This window comes from Lathamus discolor, chromosome 6 (assembly GCF_037157495.1).
Source record: "Lathamus discolor isolate bLatDis1 chromosome 6, bLatDis1.hap1, whole genome shotgun sequence".
Lineage (NCBI taxonomy): Eukaryota > Metazoa > Chordata > Aves > Psittaciformes > Psittacidae > Lathamus > Lathamus discolor.
The window spans coordinates 78,019,867-78,038,260 of record NC_088889.1 but is presented as its reverse complement, the minus strand read 5'-3'; the positions used below and the strand labels follow the sequence as shown (position 1 = coordinate 78,038,260).

Sequence of the window (18,394 nt, the reverse complement as noted above, 5' to 3'; positions counted from 1 at the left end):
AGGGCTGGGGTGCTGGTCGCACACCCAAGTTTGAGCCAGCCCCATCTCCTCCCACTCCCCCAGCCTGCCACAGCCCTCGCTGTGCTCTAGACAACTGTGTCTCACCCAAAGCCGTGTGAGGGGTGGGTTAGATGAACAGTAACGGGCTCCTGGATATAAGAGGTGTTTCTGTGTGCAGTAACTTTAAAATCCTGCTTTTTAGGATGCAGAAGTTGCCAAGGTTTGTGAAGTTTTGCTCTTAAAAGTGACATAATGTGGAATCGTGCTTATTGCCCCCCAGTGACTCTCCTAAATGTGCTCAGGGGTTATATAAAGATGTGAGCTATTTTTCACTCATCAGCTCCAAAAATTTACCTTGGATTCCTGCTTTGTCATCCATAATCTCTTTTAAAGGCTCCGTTGGGCAAGTCGTTATCCAGGCGTGCAGATAAAGCACATCAAGCGCGGTGGCCCGAGGGGCTGCTCAGAGCTCCCCTCCCCGTAGCCACAGGGGCAGCATCTGCACGCTTCTGACAGTAAAAGCCCCCAGACGCCTGTTGCTTTCCTGCTGTGCATACCTCAGCACTGCTGCCCCAGTCACAGCGCAGCGCTGACCTGGGGTTTGCAATGGCTATTTGCAGTTAGGGGCCTCTTTCCCCACTCTGTGCTGTGTGCACACATAGGGCAGCCCCCAGCTTGCGTGGTGTGAAGGGCCAGGAGTGCTGAGCATGGGAGAGGAGGGTGCCTTGCGCGCAGTGTTAGCCCCAGTCCATCCTGATGTCTAGGGCAGTAAATGGACCCCGAACCCCCGTTGCTGACACAGCGGGGGGCAGAGGTACAGCAGACACATTCTGCAAGTCACTCCGCAATGTGGATTCCTGAGCACCTCCTCACAGCTTCTCAGGAGCCGAGAACAGGCACGTTGGGAAAGATGGGCATCACAGGAGCACCACACGAAGCAGGCTTGGTCTTGGAGTTGTATTTGCTTGGGCATTTAGATCAAGCTTTCTGCAGACCTACCCCAGCAAAGCCAATGGAATGGAGAATGTGGCTATTTTATTTCATTCAAATTCTTGTTGGAGTTTTTTGCCTCCTTGGAGTCCCCTCTCGCTTTGCTCCAGCTGCCGAGCTGGGCTGGCGGGGCTGAGGGCAGGCCCAGCAAACTGCGCCATGACCACTCCTGTCTGAACAGCCCACACACTTCCAAATCCATTCAGAGTAGATACAGTCATAGTCATTTACAAGGGCCACAGCTGGACTCTGTAAGGAGCAGTTCGCTGGTGGAGTTCTCGCTCTTTCCAATGGCAAATGGCGTAAGCTTGCCGTGCCATTTTCCATAGGAATAAAAAGCTGCAATTTAGGTGTAAGCTTGCCGTACCATTTTCCATAGGAATAAAAAGCTGCAATTTAGGCCTGAGGTGGCTAAATGCTAAATACATGCATCTATTTACATGGAAACCTACCCTGGTGAGCTCAGGGGCCTAATGCCAGACAAGGTCATAGAGGAACTGCTTCATTTTCATTTAGGGAGGGAGGAGCAGGCATAAACACTCCAAGGAATACATCTTCTAGCACAGCACCCTTTCCAGAAGTCATTACTCATACCTCTATTTCCCTAAGCTGTGACTGTCCACAAAGCAAAGCCTGCTGCAGCTCGGGGTGTCCTCTCTCTACCCTTTCTCTTGTTACACTGCTGTCTTCAGTAAGGCTGAATGCCTACTTGTGTGCTCTGATTGCAGATGCCCCATGCTTTGCCCTATAAAAGAGAGGTGCGCTAATCAGACTAGTCTTCACAAAGCCATGCTTTCTTCTTTATGTTCTTCTTTAAGAATCACTTCTTCTCTGCCATGTCCAGCCAAGTTGACCACCGTGCACTTCTCCTGTGATACAGAACAATTTCTAAATAGAAACATCTACCTTGTGAAATTGTATGATCTCCTTGCCATAACCCTTATTGTTCAATTCCCCTGCTGCGTTTTCCTCCTTCAGGGTCTTTCAGCATGTGATTCCAGGAGTAAATAATCTCTCTTTCTTTTTTTTTTTCCTTCTGTTCTGTTCTTAGATCCAATTGCTGTCAAAGCTGTAGTTCAGGAAATGGAACTTCTCTGGCTGGACATCACCCAGCAAGAAACAGTTGCATTAGAATTGCCTTTTCAGTTTAGTAATTCTAATATAATGTCTTGCTTTTTCATCTGCCATGTAGCTACTGAAGTAAGGAAAAGTTGTTCACTTTTTATTAAGCAGAAATATTGTTAAGCAGTATTAAGTAAGGCAGGCCGTACCGCCACCACCACATTTCTTTCTTCCTAGTCCCAACTCCTTACCTCACACTGTGAGCACTGATGGGCTGCATCACTGTGGCAGTGCCCAGCAGTGCTTTTAGTCCTCTCAGGCAACTGGTGTGCACAAGGAGTCCTCATGGCCTCCGATGTATGGGCATTATACATGGGCAGTGAAACCAGGCTCAGGTTTAGGGCTTCTCACTTACAAGCTCTAATGACTTCAAAGAATTTGCATCCACTTGGCTAAAACAGTGGCTAAGGGTGGCTGAACGAATGTAAATGAGGTGACTCCTCATTCTGTATTTCTTTATCTGAGGAGCAGTTTATAAATTCCAGGTAAGTATCTCTTTCTACCAGCTTTGCACAGTTCTGCTCTCTCAGGGTGAATAAATTTTTTTGATGGGTGAGTTAAAACGTAATTATTTTTTTCATTATCACTGTCATCAGTATAAATGGCAGAGGTGTAGGGTTTTTTGCCCAAGCTTTTAAATTTTCATGACAATTTTACTAAGCTGTTTTATACATTATTAAGCACACCTGTGATTTGTTTCAACCTATACCTTAATGTGATGTTTTAAGTGAGTGTTCCCAGAAGAGGGCAAAGGGAACCTGTACGCGGGGGAACCAGCTGCAGCCTCAGGCTTCTCTGGGTGCTGCAGTGGGGCCCACGGACGGCGACGGTTGAGGTGCCTGAAGTGCATTGTTCTGCCACTGAGGTTTTCTTTTGAGACTCTTCTGAAAATCCCAGCCTAAGGGATTAACTGTGTTGATCATTCCTGAGGATCAGGACCCTGTTTTGTAAGGCTCAAAAGCAGTGCTTTTGTGAACATGGGTTCTGTGCACGGGGAAAGGAAAGGTTACAGATTGAAGCCCGTGTTTATCCAAACACAGAAATAATTCCTTCTTGTGGCCATTTCTAAAAACCGCGGTCAGTGCTTGTACTTATTTTTTGAACAAGACTTTTCAAAGTGGTTTTACAGGGAGCTGGTCTTTGTAAGCCGTTGACAAAGAGCAGGGACACCAGGACTTCAGCACAGCTCACACGCTAATGTTTGAGGGCAGGAGGAGCTGAATGGGGCCCTTCTACTGAGTGAAAGTCTGTTCTCATGGTATTACACTGTTCCCCAAAGTGCATTGGCCATAGCTCTTGGTAAAAAATACTGGTTTCTGGAATGTGCATTGAAATTTGCCTGACCAAATCCCAGACTGTATGGTTGTCTGCTGTCAGTTTGTAGCAGCTGCAGATCTGCCTCTCTCAACTGGTACCACCACACTTTCCAAATGCTGGTTAGTGCTGGGACCGTAACTAATGTACAACAGAGTTTGCAAGTATCTCATTTTCTCATTTGCAAAGCAAACTCTCTATCAATAAATTTACATTTCTGCTTTCCTGAGTTTACCTCCCATCATAAATTTGATTTTTTAACTATTGTCATGTAAAAAAAAGTCATCTTTCATGTACAAGTCACTGCTCCCTTCCCTTCTTCCCAGCTCTCAGATTTCACACAGAGGACCAAATCCTGAACATTTCTCTCAACTCTTGCTGAAGTTAGTGGGAGTTTTTCTTGCCAAAAAACCTTTCTGAAATGTTCAGGGACTTCAGCATTAGCTTGGAGTAGCCTTCTGAGGGCAGGATGATGCATCACGCTGGAGGCAGGTGCTGGCCTCCTACTCTTAACTGGGTACATTTCCACTCTAAATATAGAATCTTCCCCTGTCTCACCCAGAGGATTGTTTAATTTCCACCACATTTCTCTTCCCGGTGTATTTTTATACTAGCCACTCAACACACGTGTTTGTTACTGTTTCTTTACAAAAGTGACAGTTATCTATCAGGCTCTTCCCCTCCCGTTCACCTCAATAATTTCTTGTTTTTCTGATAAGGGATTTCAAGCAGAAAGGATTTTTCTGCTGCTTTTATGCTGTACGCTATGGTGTGTCCGCCAGGCTCTTCAGATCTAAGGCGCACCATTAGAAAAACCTAACACTCCATATCCCAAATGGGTCACTTCCCAAGTCTAGTGCTGAAATCCTTTTAGCTAATACTGTTCAGGTGACTTAGTACTAAATTATATTTTAGAAAGATATGGTCTGCCCTTTACTTTTTCATGGGGCTACCATTCAGTCAATTTTAAAGCTGTAATTCTTTTTCAGGGTTGCCATGGAAACAGGTTAGTGTTCCACTGCTGCCTTGTGAAAACGAGAAGAGTGCTCATACATCATTTTACTGCTCCTGGGTTGTTATGCAGTGTGGCTGTTCCCAGCTTCTTCTCCTCCTCTCCTGCTATGTGCACGTTAGCAGGGGCAGAGCCTCATGCTGGTTTAGCTCTTCTAGCACTGTAAGTCAATTAGCTCAACTGAAGTAATACTTGAAATGCGCATGCTCCGTTTGTTCCTTGCTCCTCGTGCTGTTAGCACCAATCTTAATATGCACCGGTTAGGGAATTCTGGGCCTTTGAAGAACAGCTTTCCTGAAACGTGGGCTTTATAGCCTGTAGCGCAAGAACTTCATACCGATGTTACGTCTACATGTGCGATATTGGGGTTAATACCTGATTCCTAGAAGGATTTATTTAGGCCTCAGCATAAACAACATGCCTTACAGACAGTTACAAGCACATCAGCAGAAGATAGGCCATAAACCATGGAGGAAAATAACCTGTTGGACATTATAACAGCAGTTCAGAGTGATCAAAATTAGTAGTCTTTCCTTTACCTTTCAGAATCACTTTAAGTTAGAATCATAGGATCATAGAATCATAGAATAGTTAGGGTTGGAAAGGACCTTAAGATCATCTAGTTCCAACCCCCTTGCCTTACTAAACCCAAAACTTAACAAAGGAAACCCCTCGGGTACCTCCATGTACAAATACGTCAGACAATATTTGTAGTCTCTATATACATTTCAGAAAGATATATATAAATAAATATATATGTAACATTAAATAGGCAATCCTGGTACTCCATTCTCATTCTTATACCATGCCTAATACCACAGTGTTTCAATACTTTAAGTAGTGTGGTTAACACCAATCACATTTTAAAACTGTGCAAGGGCATATTTTGGAAATTGGGTATTTATGATTTTTTAAAATATACTACTGTAAATTTTTGTTGGGGAAGGCAGGGTCAAAAAAAAGGTGGTTTTTGCTTTAGGGGTTCATGCCACAGTTCTGAGATTTCTGAAAGATCGGTCTTTTCCCAGACAGCATCCAAGAACGTATTATTTGATTAAAATCTGTCTAATGATGGCTGAAGCTCTGTTGCCATGTACAATCGTAAGAATTATATGGGGTACAGTTGTGATGATACTCTAGTGCTGCTTAGGACTGTAACTAAGGAAAGTGTAAGGTTTATTTAAAGTGAAAGGAGCCACATTTAAAGACCAGGCTTGAAAGCACTGTTGAAGGTAGGTAACAAACACAGCCAGGTAACGTTCCTTCCTGTGCATCTGAGGTGAAACACCATCAATGAGATGCATTAAGATTTTTGTCCTGTCATTGTTAAGTTGGTGGCTTTCATGACAGGCTGAGAAAGTGGGGGCTGTTCAGGCTGGAGAAGAGAAGGCTGCGTGGAGACCTCATAGCAGCCTTCCAGTATCTGAAGGGGGCCTATAGGGATGCTGGGGAGGGACTCTTCACGAGGGACTGTAGTGATAGGACAAGGGGTAATGGGTTAAAACTTAAACAGGGGAAGTTTAGGTTAGATATAAGGAAAAAGTTCTTTACTGTGAGGGTGGTGAGGCACTGGAATGGGTTGCCCAGGGAAGTTGTGAATGCTCCATCCCTGGCGGTGTTCAGGGCTGGGCTGGACAGAGTCTTGGGTGAGACGGTTTAGTGTGAGGTGTCCCTGCCCATGGCAGGGGGGATTGGAACTGGATGATCTTAAGGTCCTTCCCAACCCTAACTATTCTATGATTCTATTTCACTGGCTAGTGAAGTGAACTGCTTTAGCAAGTGATCTCACTGCTTTTGCATAAAAGTAATTAAGGAGTGAAAGGCATGATGTGGACGCAGGACCTATGTGTGCTGCAGCACAACAGCAAAGCTCTACCACGTAAACGTGGCTTATAAGAAGATGGTGTTTCTTGCTCTTTTCTGTTTAACTTTGTATGCCGCTTGGATCTAGATCTTGCTTGCTGTAACACACATAGAATTGAAGTCAAGGAACTTTTTCTCCTGGAAAACATTTTTTTCATTATTTCAGCTGTTTCTTTCATGCCTAAAATCTTTGTAGGACTTTTTCAGCAGTAGTTGTGCACTCAGATGTGGCCAATAAACCTACCTGCCTTCTTGCTGTCAGGGTGTATTCAGTCAAATGAACAGCAGCGTTTTGCCAGGCCATGGGAAGTTACACCTGGATAGGAGCACTTCGACTCCCTGCGGTACAGCCACCACGACCTACATCCCTGCTGTCCTGACAGCAGCCTGCTGACAGCACAGGGGCATGGGGACAGCAGCGGTTTGCATTCCTCCACCTGCAGTCTGGGTCGTGAGCTCTAGGAGAAGGAATAAACAGTCTCAGGTTAAAAGTGAGCCTTGACATGGACCATGGCAGATTATTTCTCTTTTCTGACCATCTTCCTCCAGATTTGGTGATCATTCATTGTGATTCCCCAGGGTACCGACCCGTGGATCACCAGCTCATGGGCACTGGAAGCCAGGTGTTAGATTTTGTTTAATGTTTTATTGTCCAAATGGGACTTGGACCCAGGAAGGTAGAGCAAGGCTGCACGCACAACAGCCAGGCAGCAGAAGAGCTTGGAGTGGGGTACTGCCAGTCCATCCAAGCTGCAAAATGAAGTTTGCCTGCTTCTAGGAGTAAACTTGACCCTTATAGAAAGTGACTACCTTCGTTTTATGATTGTAATGTACTAATAGCAACTCTTGGTATAACCTGCAGGGCTGGAAATAATGAGGGAACTGAATACAATACTCCTAGGGCATGGGCTTAAAGTGATAACTATTCAAGCGTAGCCTTTGACTAATGCAGTTGCTCTTGCACATCAAATAATGTCAGAAATGCCACACTCTATATGAAAGGGCTATAAAACTTCATTGTGATCCTTCAGCCCAGAAATCCATGCTCAAAAGGCTAAAAAGCATTTCAATCTGCTGTATTACATATAGGGAAATGGGCACAGGAATAGAAGATACTCCAGGTCACCTGCATTACATTAGAAATGTGTTCTGCTGGTCAGTGTTGTTACAATACCACATCCGCACACATTGCTTTTTTTATCCCTACAGTTTTGTTTTGAAATATTCTATTAGTCAGAAAAGGCTACTGGAGGGCAGCCAACAGAGTGATACCTAGACAACAGCATGGATGCCTCCTACTGTGTTTTGGATCTTTCATGCCTAGCAAGACATCTTGCAGCAGTGAGTCTGATCCATTATGAGTTTGGCCATGTTGGCAGCCAGGATGGCAACAGCTGAAGAAAGTGCAAACACAAGCATGCCCTGCTCAGCAAAGGACTAGGATATCAGAATGAGTCCTCAGCACTGGCTCTTGCAAGGGAAAAAAAACTACTTTTGTTGTGCTTTCTGGAACAATTCCTGTGATAATGATGGTGTAACAAAAACAGGAAAAAAACTCCATCTCAGACATTGGCACGGCAACATGCATGCTTGAGCTTGTAGCACAGAAAGCAAAGCACCTCCCAACTATGCTGGCTGATCGAGCAGGTGCCTCTGGGGGCATGTTGGCCAGTCAGTGAGTTCAACAAGACATAATAGCCTCTATTCCGGCTATATGATATTGAATTCAGTTAGACTGCAAGATGGTGGGGTTTATCTTTTATTTTAAAAAACTATTCTGGTCTCTTTTCATTTTTTCTCATAGATGCTAATCGGCAAAATAAAACCATTTACAGTTCACGTAAATGAATGCTTGCGTTTGCCAGAACTCAAAGGTGCCTATCAATAAGTCCAAAATAAATAGTCTTTTTATTTCATTAAGTTCAGGCAAGCTGTTGTTTGCGAGTTTGCTGCCACTGCAAAAGCAGCACTTCCCTAAATGATGGTAGAGCACATTCAGTGCTAGTCTGGCAGGCACCTTGAACTGCACAAAGCTCCTTTCCTGTGTCTGTACAGCACCACCCTCGTGGGAGCTCAGCCCAGATGAACTCTGCTGTAGCAAGTAAAAATCATTCCATAAGACTAAATCTACTTCCTGTTAGGGTTTCTCAGAAGTACAGTAGCATTTTCTAAACCACGACAATTTGCCAGCAGTTGCAGTGCATCTTAAATACCCAGTTTTCCCTACGTATGAAATAGGTGTGTTCTTATTCTACCTTAATTCCTGACTTTTGTTGACTTGTTAGTGCCTTTTGTCCTATTCAATGCATCCAGTTCAGCAACACCCCAAGTAGTTAAGCCCCAAATGTTACTTATTTACCCTCCAAGGATGTTTTGCAGTAACTTAAAAAACCCACAACCGTTTGCTCCTCTCTGCAAGTTGTTGTTTAATGCAAACAGCCCTTAACCTCTTCTTCCCTCCCCAAATAGGTATCCACAGTTTGCTGCAGTTCTGGCTTCTGCTTTTGTCAGTAAACATCATGGCCTACTTTATCACTGTTGCTGAGAGGCATTTCCCAGCCCTTTTCACACTTAACAGGATACAGGCAGAGGGCTCTCCAGCTTGTCTGAAGAGTCTGCTGCTGCCTCTCATGGTCTGCTGGTGCCACAGGAGCTCAAAGCCACAATGACTCTCTCACCTATTGCTTATCTGATGGAGATGGGAATTCTTCCTGCTCTTCGCAGGAGCAGATGATGGGCAGGACCCCATGCCCATGGCAGAGCTGGTCCCTGGACCCTGCTGTCACAAGCACCAGCTTTGTCCTACACTGGTTTTTGCCAACCCCAGGTGGTCCAAGGAGTGTGCTGGTGCTGCAGGACTGGTGGCATGCAGAGATGGATACTGTGGCCTGATGGGCTTTACTTTGGGGCATTTGTTCTAAGCACTAGAAAAACCTGACACACCCACCCCCATCCCACCCCCACTGATGTGTGGGGTTTTTTCTTTCTCTGACATGTTTCAGTGCTGGCTTTTGTTGTTTAGTAGTTATTTGTTGCAAAATAAACACTTCACAAGAGTGATTAAAAAAAAAACCAACCCCACAAAAACAACCCCAACGTTTTAGCACCCAGTTACATCATTCCATACCCAAACTGGATGGTCTCCAGTGCTAGCAGACCTTCCACCCTCCTCTTTCCTGTGTCCCATTCTTGATGGGAAATACTGGCATTTTGCAAGACATTTTCAGCTTGGTTACCCTCTGACAATATACCAGGTCCTTCAGCTTTCTCCATTCTTCCCTGCCCAGCCCTGGGAGGAGGGCCAGGCACTGCAAGGAGCTGCCATCCAGTACCTGTGGGGATCCAGTGGGTGTCACCAGGTTGTTGGAGTCCAAATGTTGGTTTCATCTTTCACTCTACATTTTTATCCTGGGTGATATTCAGTACTGAGGCAATCACTTGCTCTCATATTTATTACCATTGGCTTTTCTCTGTTATATAAACCAGCTAAATTTCAGTGTTATCTTCTGACATACACGGAGATACGAGCTGGCGACAAAAATGTTCTGGGCAACTCTTCAAAGCAGTGGCAAGGCTTTTTGGTGGCAGCAAAGGCTTTCCCTCTTACAGTGCCCACTGTCTGTGTAACACTAAGGAAAATGTATTTTACCAATTATACTTCCTAGCAGTAGCAAATGCAATAAAAAAACAAAGTGAAATATGCTAAGTGGTATATTTCAGGGTCTGTTCTTTTCTGAATCCTGGATATGGGCAGCATAGTGAGTAAAAGTCATGCTTGTTCAACACTTGCTGGAGTTTACAGTAGACCACTGCTACAAAAGCAGGGCTCTGCATGCTGCATAAGATTAGGTAGATAGGTAGGTAGGTAGATGATAGATAGATAGATAGATAGATAGATAGATAGATAGATAGATAGATAGATATAGATAGATAGAAGATATAGATAGATGATAGACTTGGTAAAGTTTTCAGAATGAAATACAACCAAAGGCTGCAAGCAGAAATCTCATTTCTCTCTAGGGTAGTGGGGTAAAACCATCTAGGTGGTGCCATCTCATGTACTGATATACTTTCTCATCTGAAGAGCTGCTAGGCTACAAGTAAGGGTCAAAAGCTCTTAAAACATCTGACTTCCAAAGACTGGGTTTTATTATTGCTAGGCTCTTCTATTGTTGTTTTTGTCTTGGCATGCACAAGGTATCATGGCAGAGCAGGGTCCCCCTGGGGACAGTTGCTTTAGAGGTACAGCCAGTGCTGTAACCAGCATGTCTTGGGTGTTGCATTGCCAGGCTGCATAAAACTGCCACCAAGCATGTGGAGCAGCATGGTGGAGAGAAGTAAGCCTTTCCTCTCAAAGAACCATGTTAGGCAATATTAACTCTTTAAACCCCAGTAAGGGAAAACCTATTAGGAACATGATTGACTAGAAGGCTGCAGCCAGATAATATTCAAAGCATCCAACCTGGGCCACTGACTGGAAAAATAATATCCACATACCCTATGAAAACAGAAACTATGCAGTAGAAAGCATCTTTATTTGCTGTGTGTTTCTATTTTCCACTGACTTTTCTTGTATACCATCAAATATGTATGGGTTTGTAAAAAATTAGTATGTGTCTATACAGACATTTACATAAAAATGCCTTATTTTAAGAAAAAAAATTATTGCAGACAGTTACTAGACTGAGTGCAGTCATTAAGCATTATAGACTGATAGCTTATTGTTCACTTATGTGATAATTTTACTTCCAATTATATCTGGGTAATGAATAAAGACAGTTAAGACTTTAACCTATTTTCAGAAACCAGAGTTCTATCAACATGCAGTTATTTATGCTAATGAAAATAATGATCCTTTTATAGTGCTTGTCACTGAAATGGAATGATGTCCTGCCAACTGTGCATGTTTGCCAGTGGCTACAAATTAATCAGCTAAACTGGAGTGGTAATTGGAGTAAAGACAAGTCAAGGGGCAGCAAGGCCAGCTCTGGCAGAAAAGCTTTTGAAGATGAATACCCTGTTCAGCACACAAAACAAAAGAACTTGTTTATATAATGCTGTTATTTAATTAAATTTAAGCAGCTGTTTCATCAAGAGGTCGCTGAAGATAAATGTGGAAGGTGATGGGCAGGGGAATCAAAATGCGATGATGATTGTGTTATACTGGATTACACTGTACATTTCCCTCACACCTGCCTAATGACATGGTTTCATATAGCTCCTGATTACAACCTGCAGACAGACACCAGACTGTAACCCCAGCACAGAATGCACACAAGGACCCCGTTTGGAGGTGTTGGCTTCAGAGGTCAGTGTTTCAGTGAGCACATACAAAGCTCTGACTTGGTGGTCCACATGTGCCTGCCCATGACATATGTCCCTGTACTGGATGCTGAGCAGACAGGGGACATCCTCAGCATCCTGCCTTTGTTCGTTTTGGCTTCCTGCTGTAAAGTGTAGGGGTGGAATACAGGAATTGCTTGTGCCTTGCTTTGCTCAAACAGCCTTTTTTTTTTCTTCTCTATCTTCCTTTTTTCAGCCTCCTTCTTGCCCATTTCTCGGCTGAGGTTTTTTATTTTGCCTTGTAGGCACAACTAGTAATTGCTTTGAGCAAGACATGTAACTAAAAGCAGCAGTCTGCACTGAACATTTCTTGCCCATCAGTAGTGGATTCCTCCTGACAACTGCAGCACTGTGGCGTGAATCCTGATGGTCCCATAACATGCTGCAGAAGAGGGATAAGTGAAACTTGAAGTCATGCTCCACAGGCTGAAAAACCTTTCTGCTCCCCTTGATGCTGATCCAGTCTGGAAGTTTCTTCCTGTTCCCTGCCCCTCAGCCTACCCTGATCTTGGGCAAAGACTAAAGCAATCATGTGGAGGTTTTCCTTAGCTGAGGGCTCAGAAGCTGTGGTTGGTTGGTTGCGTGGAAGTGTCATAGGAATAGCAGGAAATTGATAATTAATCATGCATATGACATTTTAAAACATACCTTTATCCTCCACGGTTGCAAAGGAAAAAGTGGAAAGCATGACACTAGTCCACAGGGCAGAGAAAAAAATAAGCCAGCCTTTTCCCTTCCCTGAGTGTCCCATGATTCTCTGCACTGACCTTGCATTAACACAAAATTCAGAGTTCTGCCCACAGAGGAGTTTGGGAGGTAGATGCTGAAGCCTTACCTTGGTTTTTAGTCCAGTCTTGAATGAGCTCAGATCTCATTGGTAGCCACAGACTCCCTGTCCTGAGAGACACAAAGAGCAAGGAGCTTTGCTAACACCTGTCTTGGGCACATTTAGTAAATAATAAAGGAGTTTTCAAAGGCACATTTTGTTGAAGAGTCTGGTTTTGAAATTATGAGAACCTGAAGCACTTTTGCAATATGAATAATAATTAAAAAAGTGGCACTGGTTGAGAAAGTATTCACCAGGATATCAATTTAATTCAGAAATGCTATTTTGTAACAGTCAAAACATGTTACGGGAGTATTTCATTTGGACTTCCGTCTTTTATTTTGTTCAGCCTCCAGATTTCCTTCATGACAGATGTAGAAGCTTTTTGCTTAAAGATGAAAAATAAATTTCTAGATTTAAATTTTCCAATGTATTACAAGCAATTTACCTACTGCGAATTGTGTACCCCTTTCCCTGTGGCAAACACAAAACACTTACATGACAAGAAACTTCCCCTGTCACAACCTCAACAGGAGCTTTGTCATTTACCCCTATGTGAGAACTTTCTGTACCCCTTGCGAGAGCTGCGCTGCTGTGCGTTGTTAAAGGCAGAGACCACACTGCATCCCAGGAGACACCAAAGTCAGTCCCTTGTGAATATCTTTGTTTAATAGCTCAACAATTTTGATCTGTGCTGGGGGGGAACAAGATGGGAAAAGGCACTTTGCAGCGCTATTTAAAGACTGCTTAACGCACTATTGACAAGTCACTTTTTATTGGAGCGTCTTTATGCTTTATGTTAGAGCCCAAATCCTATTCCTCTTGGCATACAAAACCACTTCCAATCTAAGAGGGCATTTTGTGATCCTTAAATTTAATTGCCAGCCCCCAGTGTCTTAGGATGGAGACCAGTAGGTATCCTGCAGCCCTGTGCTCAGCAGCAGCAGGTAAGATGCTGCTGTCCTTTGTGCCAATGAAGGTGAACTCCTGTAGGATCAGGCCTTATTTGAGTAAAGCAGTGTAGCGTATCGCATTAAATTGGCACCCCTGCCTGCTCCTGTGGGCTTGGTGCTGTGGAGTTTTCAATAAAATGTAAGTAATTGTTTTATAAGGTGTATAAAGAGCTTATTCAAGGCACATGCTCATTAAGCTCTTTCAGTCGTCATTAACATCAACCCCTAAAGGACAACAATGGTAACAATGCAATATGGGGCTGAAAACTGTGGCATTTAATAGGAGAGCACCATGGAGTGATTTAAACGCACTAAGCCTCTCCTGCAGCTTTCTGCTAGGGCTAGGAGAATGTGAATTCTTGGAATTAGTTAATGATTCTTCTATTGCACTTGGACTAATCTGGAAGGTTGGTACTTAATTGGAATGAATTTAGCATTCGAGATCGATTTTATAGTGATACATGAGAATGAGTCGTCATTCCAGATCAAAACTAAGAGGGCAAGGAAGAGATGCTCTGTTTCAAACAGCAGCACAAGCCACCCTCATGCAAGGGTTCTCTAGTGGTTCTTCAGCTGCAAAGGGGCTGGGAGTAGCACTGCACTCTATGGGAAGGGTTAACCCAGAGGAGTGAGCAGGGACCTCCAAGGGTCACTACACCCGGGGACTGGTGTTCTCCTCTTTGTTCTGCACCACAGCAGCAGAACAGGTCAGATCTAATAGACTGTTCTAGATTTGCACTGCAGTACCTGGGACCAGATTTGATCCTTTAGGCTGCTGCATCATGGTGGTCCCCAAATCATCATGGCTCCCTGTTGCCACCACTGTCCCCTGTGAGCAGAGACCAGTATGAGGTCATGGATCTTTTCCTTCTACCATTCTGGAACGGCTCTCTCGGCTTGGTCTCCTCCGTCTTTCCTGCAGGGCATCAGGGCTGCACTATCCTCTAGACCAACCTGTTCTCACCCACATGATCCTCTGCATTTAATGAAAAAAGCTAATTCTTCCCTTCCCTGGCCCTCTGTGAGCAGTAAGATTTTCTGAAGGTTACCAGTGAGCCGCATACTTCCAAGGAAAAGCAAAACATGCAGTCATCATTTGCAGTGTTGCAGCCGGAGCAGCCCATCACAGCACCCGCTTCCCTGCACCTCCTCTCTGCCCCTGCCTGAGCTGCTGCCTGTGCAAGCAAGTTCTGTTAGCTCAGGTAGACCTACAGGAAACTGTGCCCTTGCAAAGGAGAAATGCTGTGTCTGTGTAAGAGCTGATCTTCAGGTCTACTGTGATGCTGCGTGCAATGAGAGCTAACCAGCCGTCAGCTGCATCTGCCCCACAGGTTTAATCATTACCTGAAAAGCAGAGGCCAAAGGGCAGTGCTCATTCTGCAGGGACAGCACCCTGCTTACTGCAAGTTTAACAGCAGTGTGGAAATGTTGATAGAAAGATAAGGAAGGAATGGGGAGGCAAAGGAGGGCTGTGAGAAGTGGTTGTAGCTGACAGTTGAGCCACAGTACAATATGCAAACCATGGTATCAAACCCTGCTCCTGTCCTCCCTACCAGCACCTCCAGCACCACCCAAGAGACCTGCAGACTCTGGCACTTGCTGCCTTCTCTCCCATCAGGATCAGCAGCAAAGCTCCCTCTGGGACTTACAAAAAGGTGGCTGCTAATGAGCACACAGCCCTGAAAGTAAGGGGCTGGACTAATAACAAAGGTAGGAAGAAACATACACCTTCCTTGGCTCTAGTAGTGCTAGGAAACCTTTTTCACACGATGGATAGGTGTCATCCACAAGGGCTGCTGGAGCCCGGATGGAAAAGCAGCACTATTCCCCCAGCTGTCTAATCTCACCCCCAGCCTCAGCTCCCTACCCAGCAGAGCCTGTCCACGAGAGCCGCTCATCAAGCTGAAGAGCCAGCTTGCAGTGCCAAAGGAGAGGCTGGCAAGAGTCATGTAAGGATTAAATTCAGTGATGGGAGGGGACAAGTAATGAGGGTTAGAAGCTGAACCAATGGGTCTCTATGCATTTGGCTGCTCCAAGGTCAGCTTCTGTTTGTTTTGGTTTTTTTTTTGTTTCCTCCGGTATCTTTAATATCCTCCTTCCTTTCTGACACAAATCATTGATCCCTGCTCAGATGCTCGGCTCCTGTATGATTTTAGAGCAGAGCTGAAGGCTACAAGGTTACTGAACAACAAGCAGAACCTGCTTTATTGCCAAGTATTTAATATCCTGTTTCAAGCAGTGGAAGCTTAGAGAAAAAGTATGGCGTGATCCTTCTCCCAGCATATCCACTGTGCCTCTAGCATAACGAAGGTGAGGAGAGGTGGGAGGTTCAGAGCCATCAAATAAGAAGACTTCTTCTCATATGAGTTCCTTTTTCCAATAAATCTGCACGTGAAAAGCCGTTCACGCTCAAAACAAGGCCAAAACTGTCTACACGGTTATGCCCGTCACTCCCAGTCTTATCACTTGCTCATTTCTTGCGTATGTGCAGTGTTATATGGCAGTAAGAGCAATGGGACAAAGAGCTAGTTTCAGAGTTGTCCACAAAATGCCTGAAAACTTGGACCACTATAAAAAACAAGTATTTATTTACAAATACATTGTGTGAAAGAAGAGTGTTTTTTCTTTTTCCTTTTTTTTTCCTAATAACTGATGCTGGGTTTAAACCTTTTGTTTATATTTTTGTTAAGCTCTTTGCCCAAAGATGGATGTTTTTTCTGACCGAAATGACTCCTCATCTGCAAAACATTCTGTCCACCTTTCAGGAAGGTCTTTTGCTTGTGACCTTCAAAACAGAGGTCACGTTGTCCAAAAATTATTTTGATCCTCTTGCTTCTAGGATACATGTAGATTTGCCCTGTGGAAAGCCGCATATATTGCATGTTCACCATAGCCTCACGCTGTGTACCATCATTACTACAACATCCACAAAATCGATTGTGTTCAGAGTGTTCTAGGACAGGGGTTTGTAAGGATCCAAGTGAAAAGCTGCCTTTGTCAGAGAGCATGTAGCTTGAGGAACAGGCATTTAAAGATGACTGTGGAGGAAATTTTGTAGTGCCATGAATCTGCAGCAGCTCATGGTCCCAATAGCTCATTTCATGGTGTGATGACTCTCAGGGTACTCCTACTCTGCTGCCCGCTGGTGCTGCAGCAGCACGGATGGACCCCGTACCCTTTACATGCTGCAGTCCCCCATGTGCCAGTGCTTCCCAGCAGTTCTGCAGCACCAGTCAGGCTGCCCATCCAGCCATGTGTCCAGGCTGGCTCTGTCCCCACACGTGGCTCTGGGACACCTCACTTCTTGTCAGACACCTCACTTCTTCTCACGTGCTTGTCAGAATCATTCCCCAAGTTATTTCCCCATGTGTAGGGACTGGATATGGCTCTGGTTCAACAAGGTATTTAACCATCTGCTGAATTAATCAGTTCCCTCAGCTGGAATGTGCAGAGAAAACAGCCTGAGCACTCAACGCACCCCACAACAGCTAACATCAAACCTTTCCCAAGCAGAGAACGTGCCAACCTCAAAATGGATTTCATATCACCTCCATGTCAGGCGCCTGGTCAGCAGAGAAGTCCCGGGTCACACAGCTCTCAGCAGCACTGCCACCTCTTTGGTTGAAGCTGCAGACTGGTTTTAGCTCTGGAAAGCTGCCCGCCATGGGTTCAGCCAAGATGGTTGTCGCTGCACCTGAATCACAGCCCACCACATCATTGCAGACTCCTCCACAGCCTACTTCTGCTCAGCTGGGATATTTTTCTACAGCTGAAAAAAATAAAAAGGCTTATTTTGAATAGCAAGTCAATTGACATTCAAAACAAAGATATGCTTTAGTTTGTTGGAGCTAAAGGCTAAAGATTTTGTTGGAGCTAAAGGCTAAAGATACGTTTCCAGCTTAAAATTTTCTGTTCTTAGGATGTTCATTTGTGGACAGGCCATTATGTACCGTATTTAGCAGTAAAAGTGAATTTGAAAAAATTACATTTTAAAGTAAAATGTGGTGAAATTTATTTACCTAGAGAAACATTTGTGTAGCTATAGACCGACAGGAAAGGGAGATCACTTGTGTGTGTGAAAAGTATGCATGAGTAAAAACAGCCAGCACTGAATAACATGTACATATGTATACATAGAAATTCTAGGAACAAAGACATTCAGGCTGAAACCAATGCATGTATGTTTGCTTCTGTTTATGCTGTATTTGGAAAATGTCACTTTTTAACAAAAGACAACTCAAGAGACGGGGGGGGGGTGGTGTATATATATGCCTGCACACAGGACAGATGACAAAATGTCACAAATTGACTTTGCCACTAAAGAAAAATCCTCACATATTTAATGCTGAGTGGTTTTCATTGCCCTTTGTTGAAGAGATCTGTTTCTGGTCATAAAACTCTTGTTTTAGCCATCTCAATCACTAACAGCTGTCTATAAAATGGGACAGTGTTTTTCCTGTTAACACTTTAAACCCGTATAGGCAGCCGCCACTGCGAGAGATGTTCTGTAAAAGCTGGATTCAGATGTTAAATCTTTTCTCAGATCCCAAGCTCCTCTAAAATCAGATCATATTGTGTGTCTTTACATTAGGACTCCGTCAGACCCTGAGGCTGAATGCACTAGAAACCCATGCAAGGACTGGAGATAACTGTTACAGATGCTCTTTGTAAGCAAATTACCAAGCTGTGCCCTAGACAAGCATCTTTGATTCGTCTCTGTGTGCAGCAGGGGAGCAGCAGTTAAAACAGCAGCAGCACTTCATGGGTTAAACTGAAGACTCCTAAAGACTGTGCCATGCAAATGCTGATGTACCTGAATAGCTCCAGTGAACTGAATTAAATTATTGACAGGTGTGGTTGCAAGAACAAGGTCTGCGGCTAATGCCCAGGCAACAGCAAGAGAACTAGGTAAAACCATGCCTGCCTATGGTTTTCGTTTTCAATGGTAACTGCTCAGGCCTTGTGTTTCAG

The 18,394-nt window shown here is 44.3% G+C and overlaps 1 long non-coding RNA gene across 1 annotated transcript in view; it reads left to right on the top strand.

Annotated features, from left to right (window-relative positions):
- LOC136016569 (uncharacterized) overlaps positions 1–18,055 on the top strand; it is a 461,128-nt gene extending 443,073 nt beyond the window's left edge. Inside the window, exon 6 of the long non-coding RNA XR_010613651.1 lies at positions 18,015–18,055. This is a non-coding gene — a long non-coding RNA (uncharacterized LOC136016569). The remainder of the gene's footprint in view (positions 1–18,014) is intronic.
- Positions 18,056–18,394: the final 339 nt, after the last annotated feature.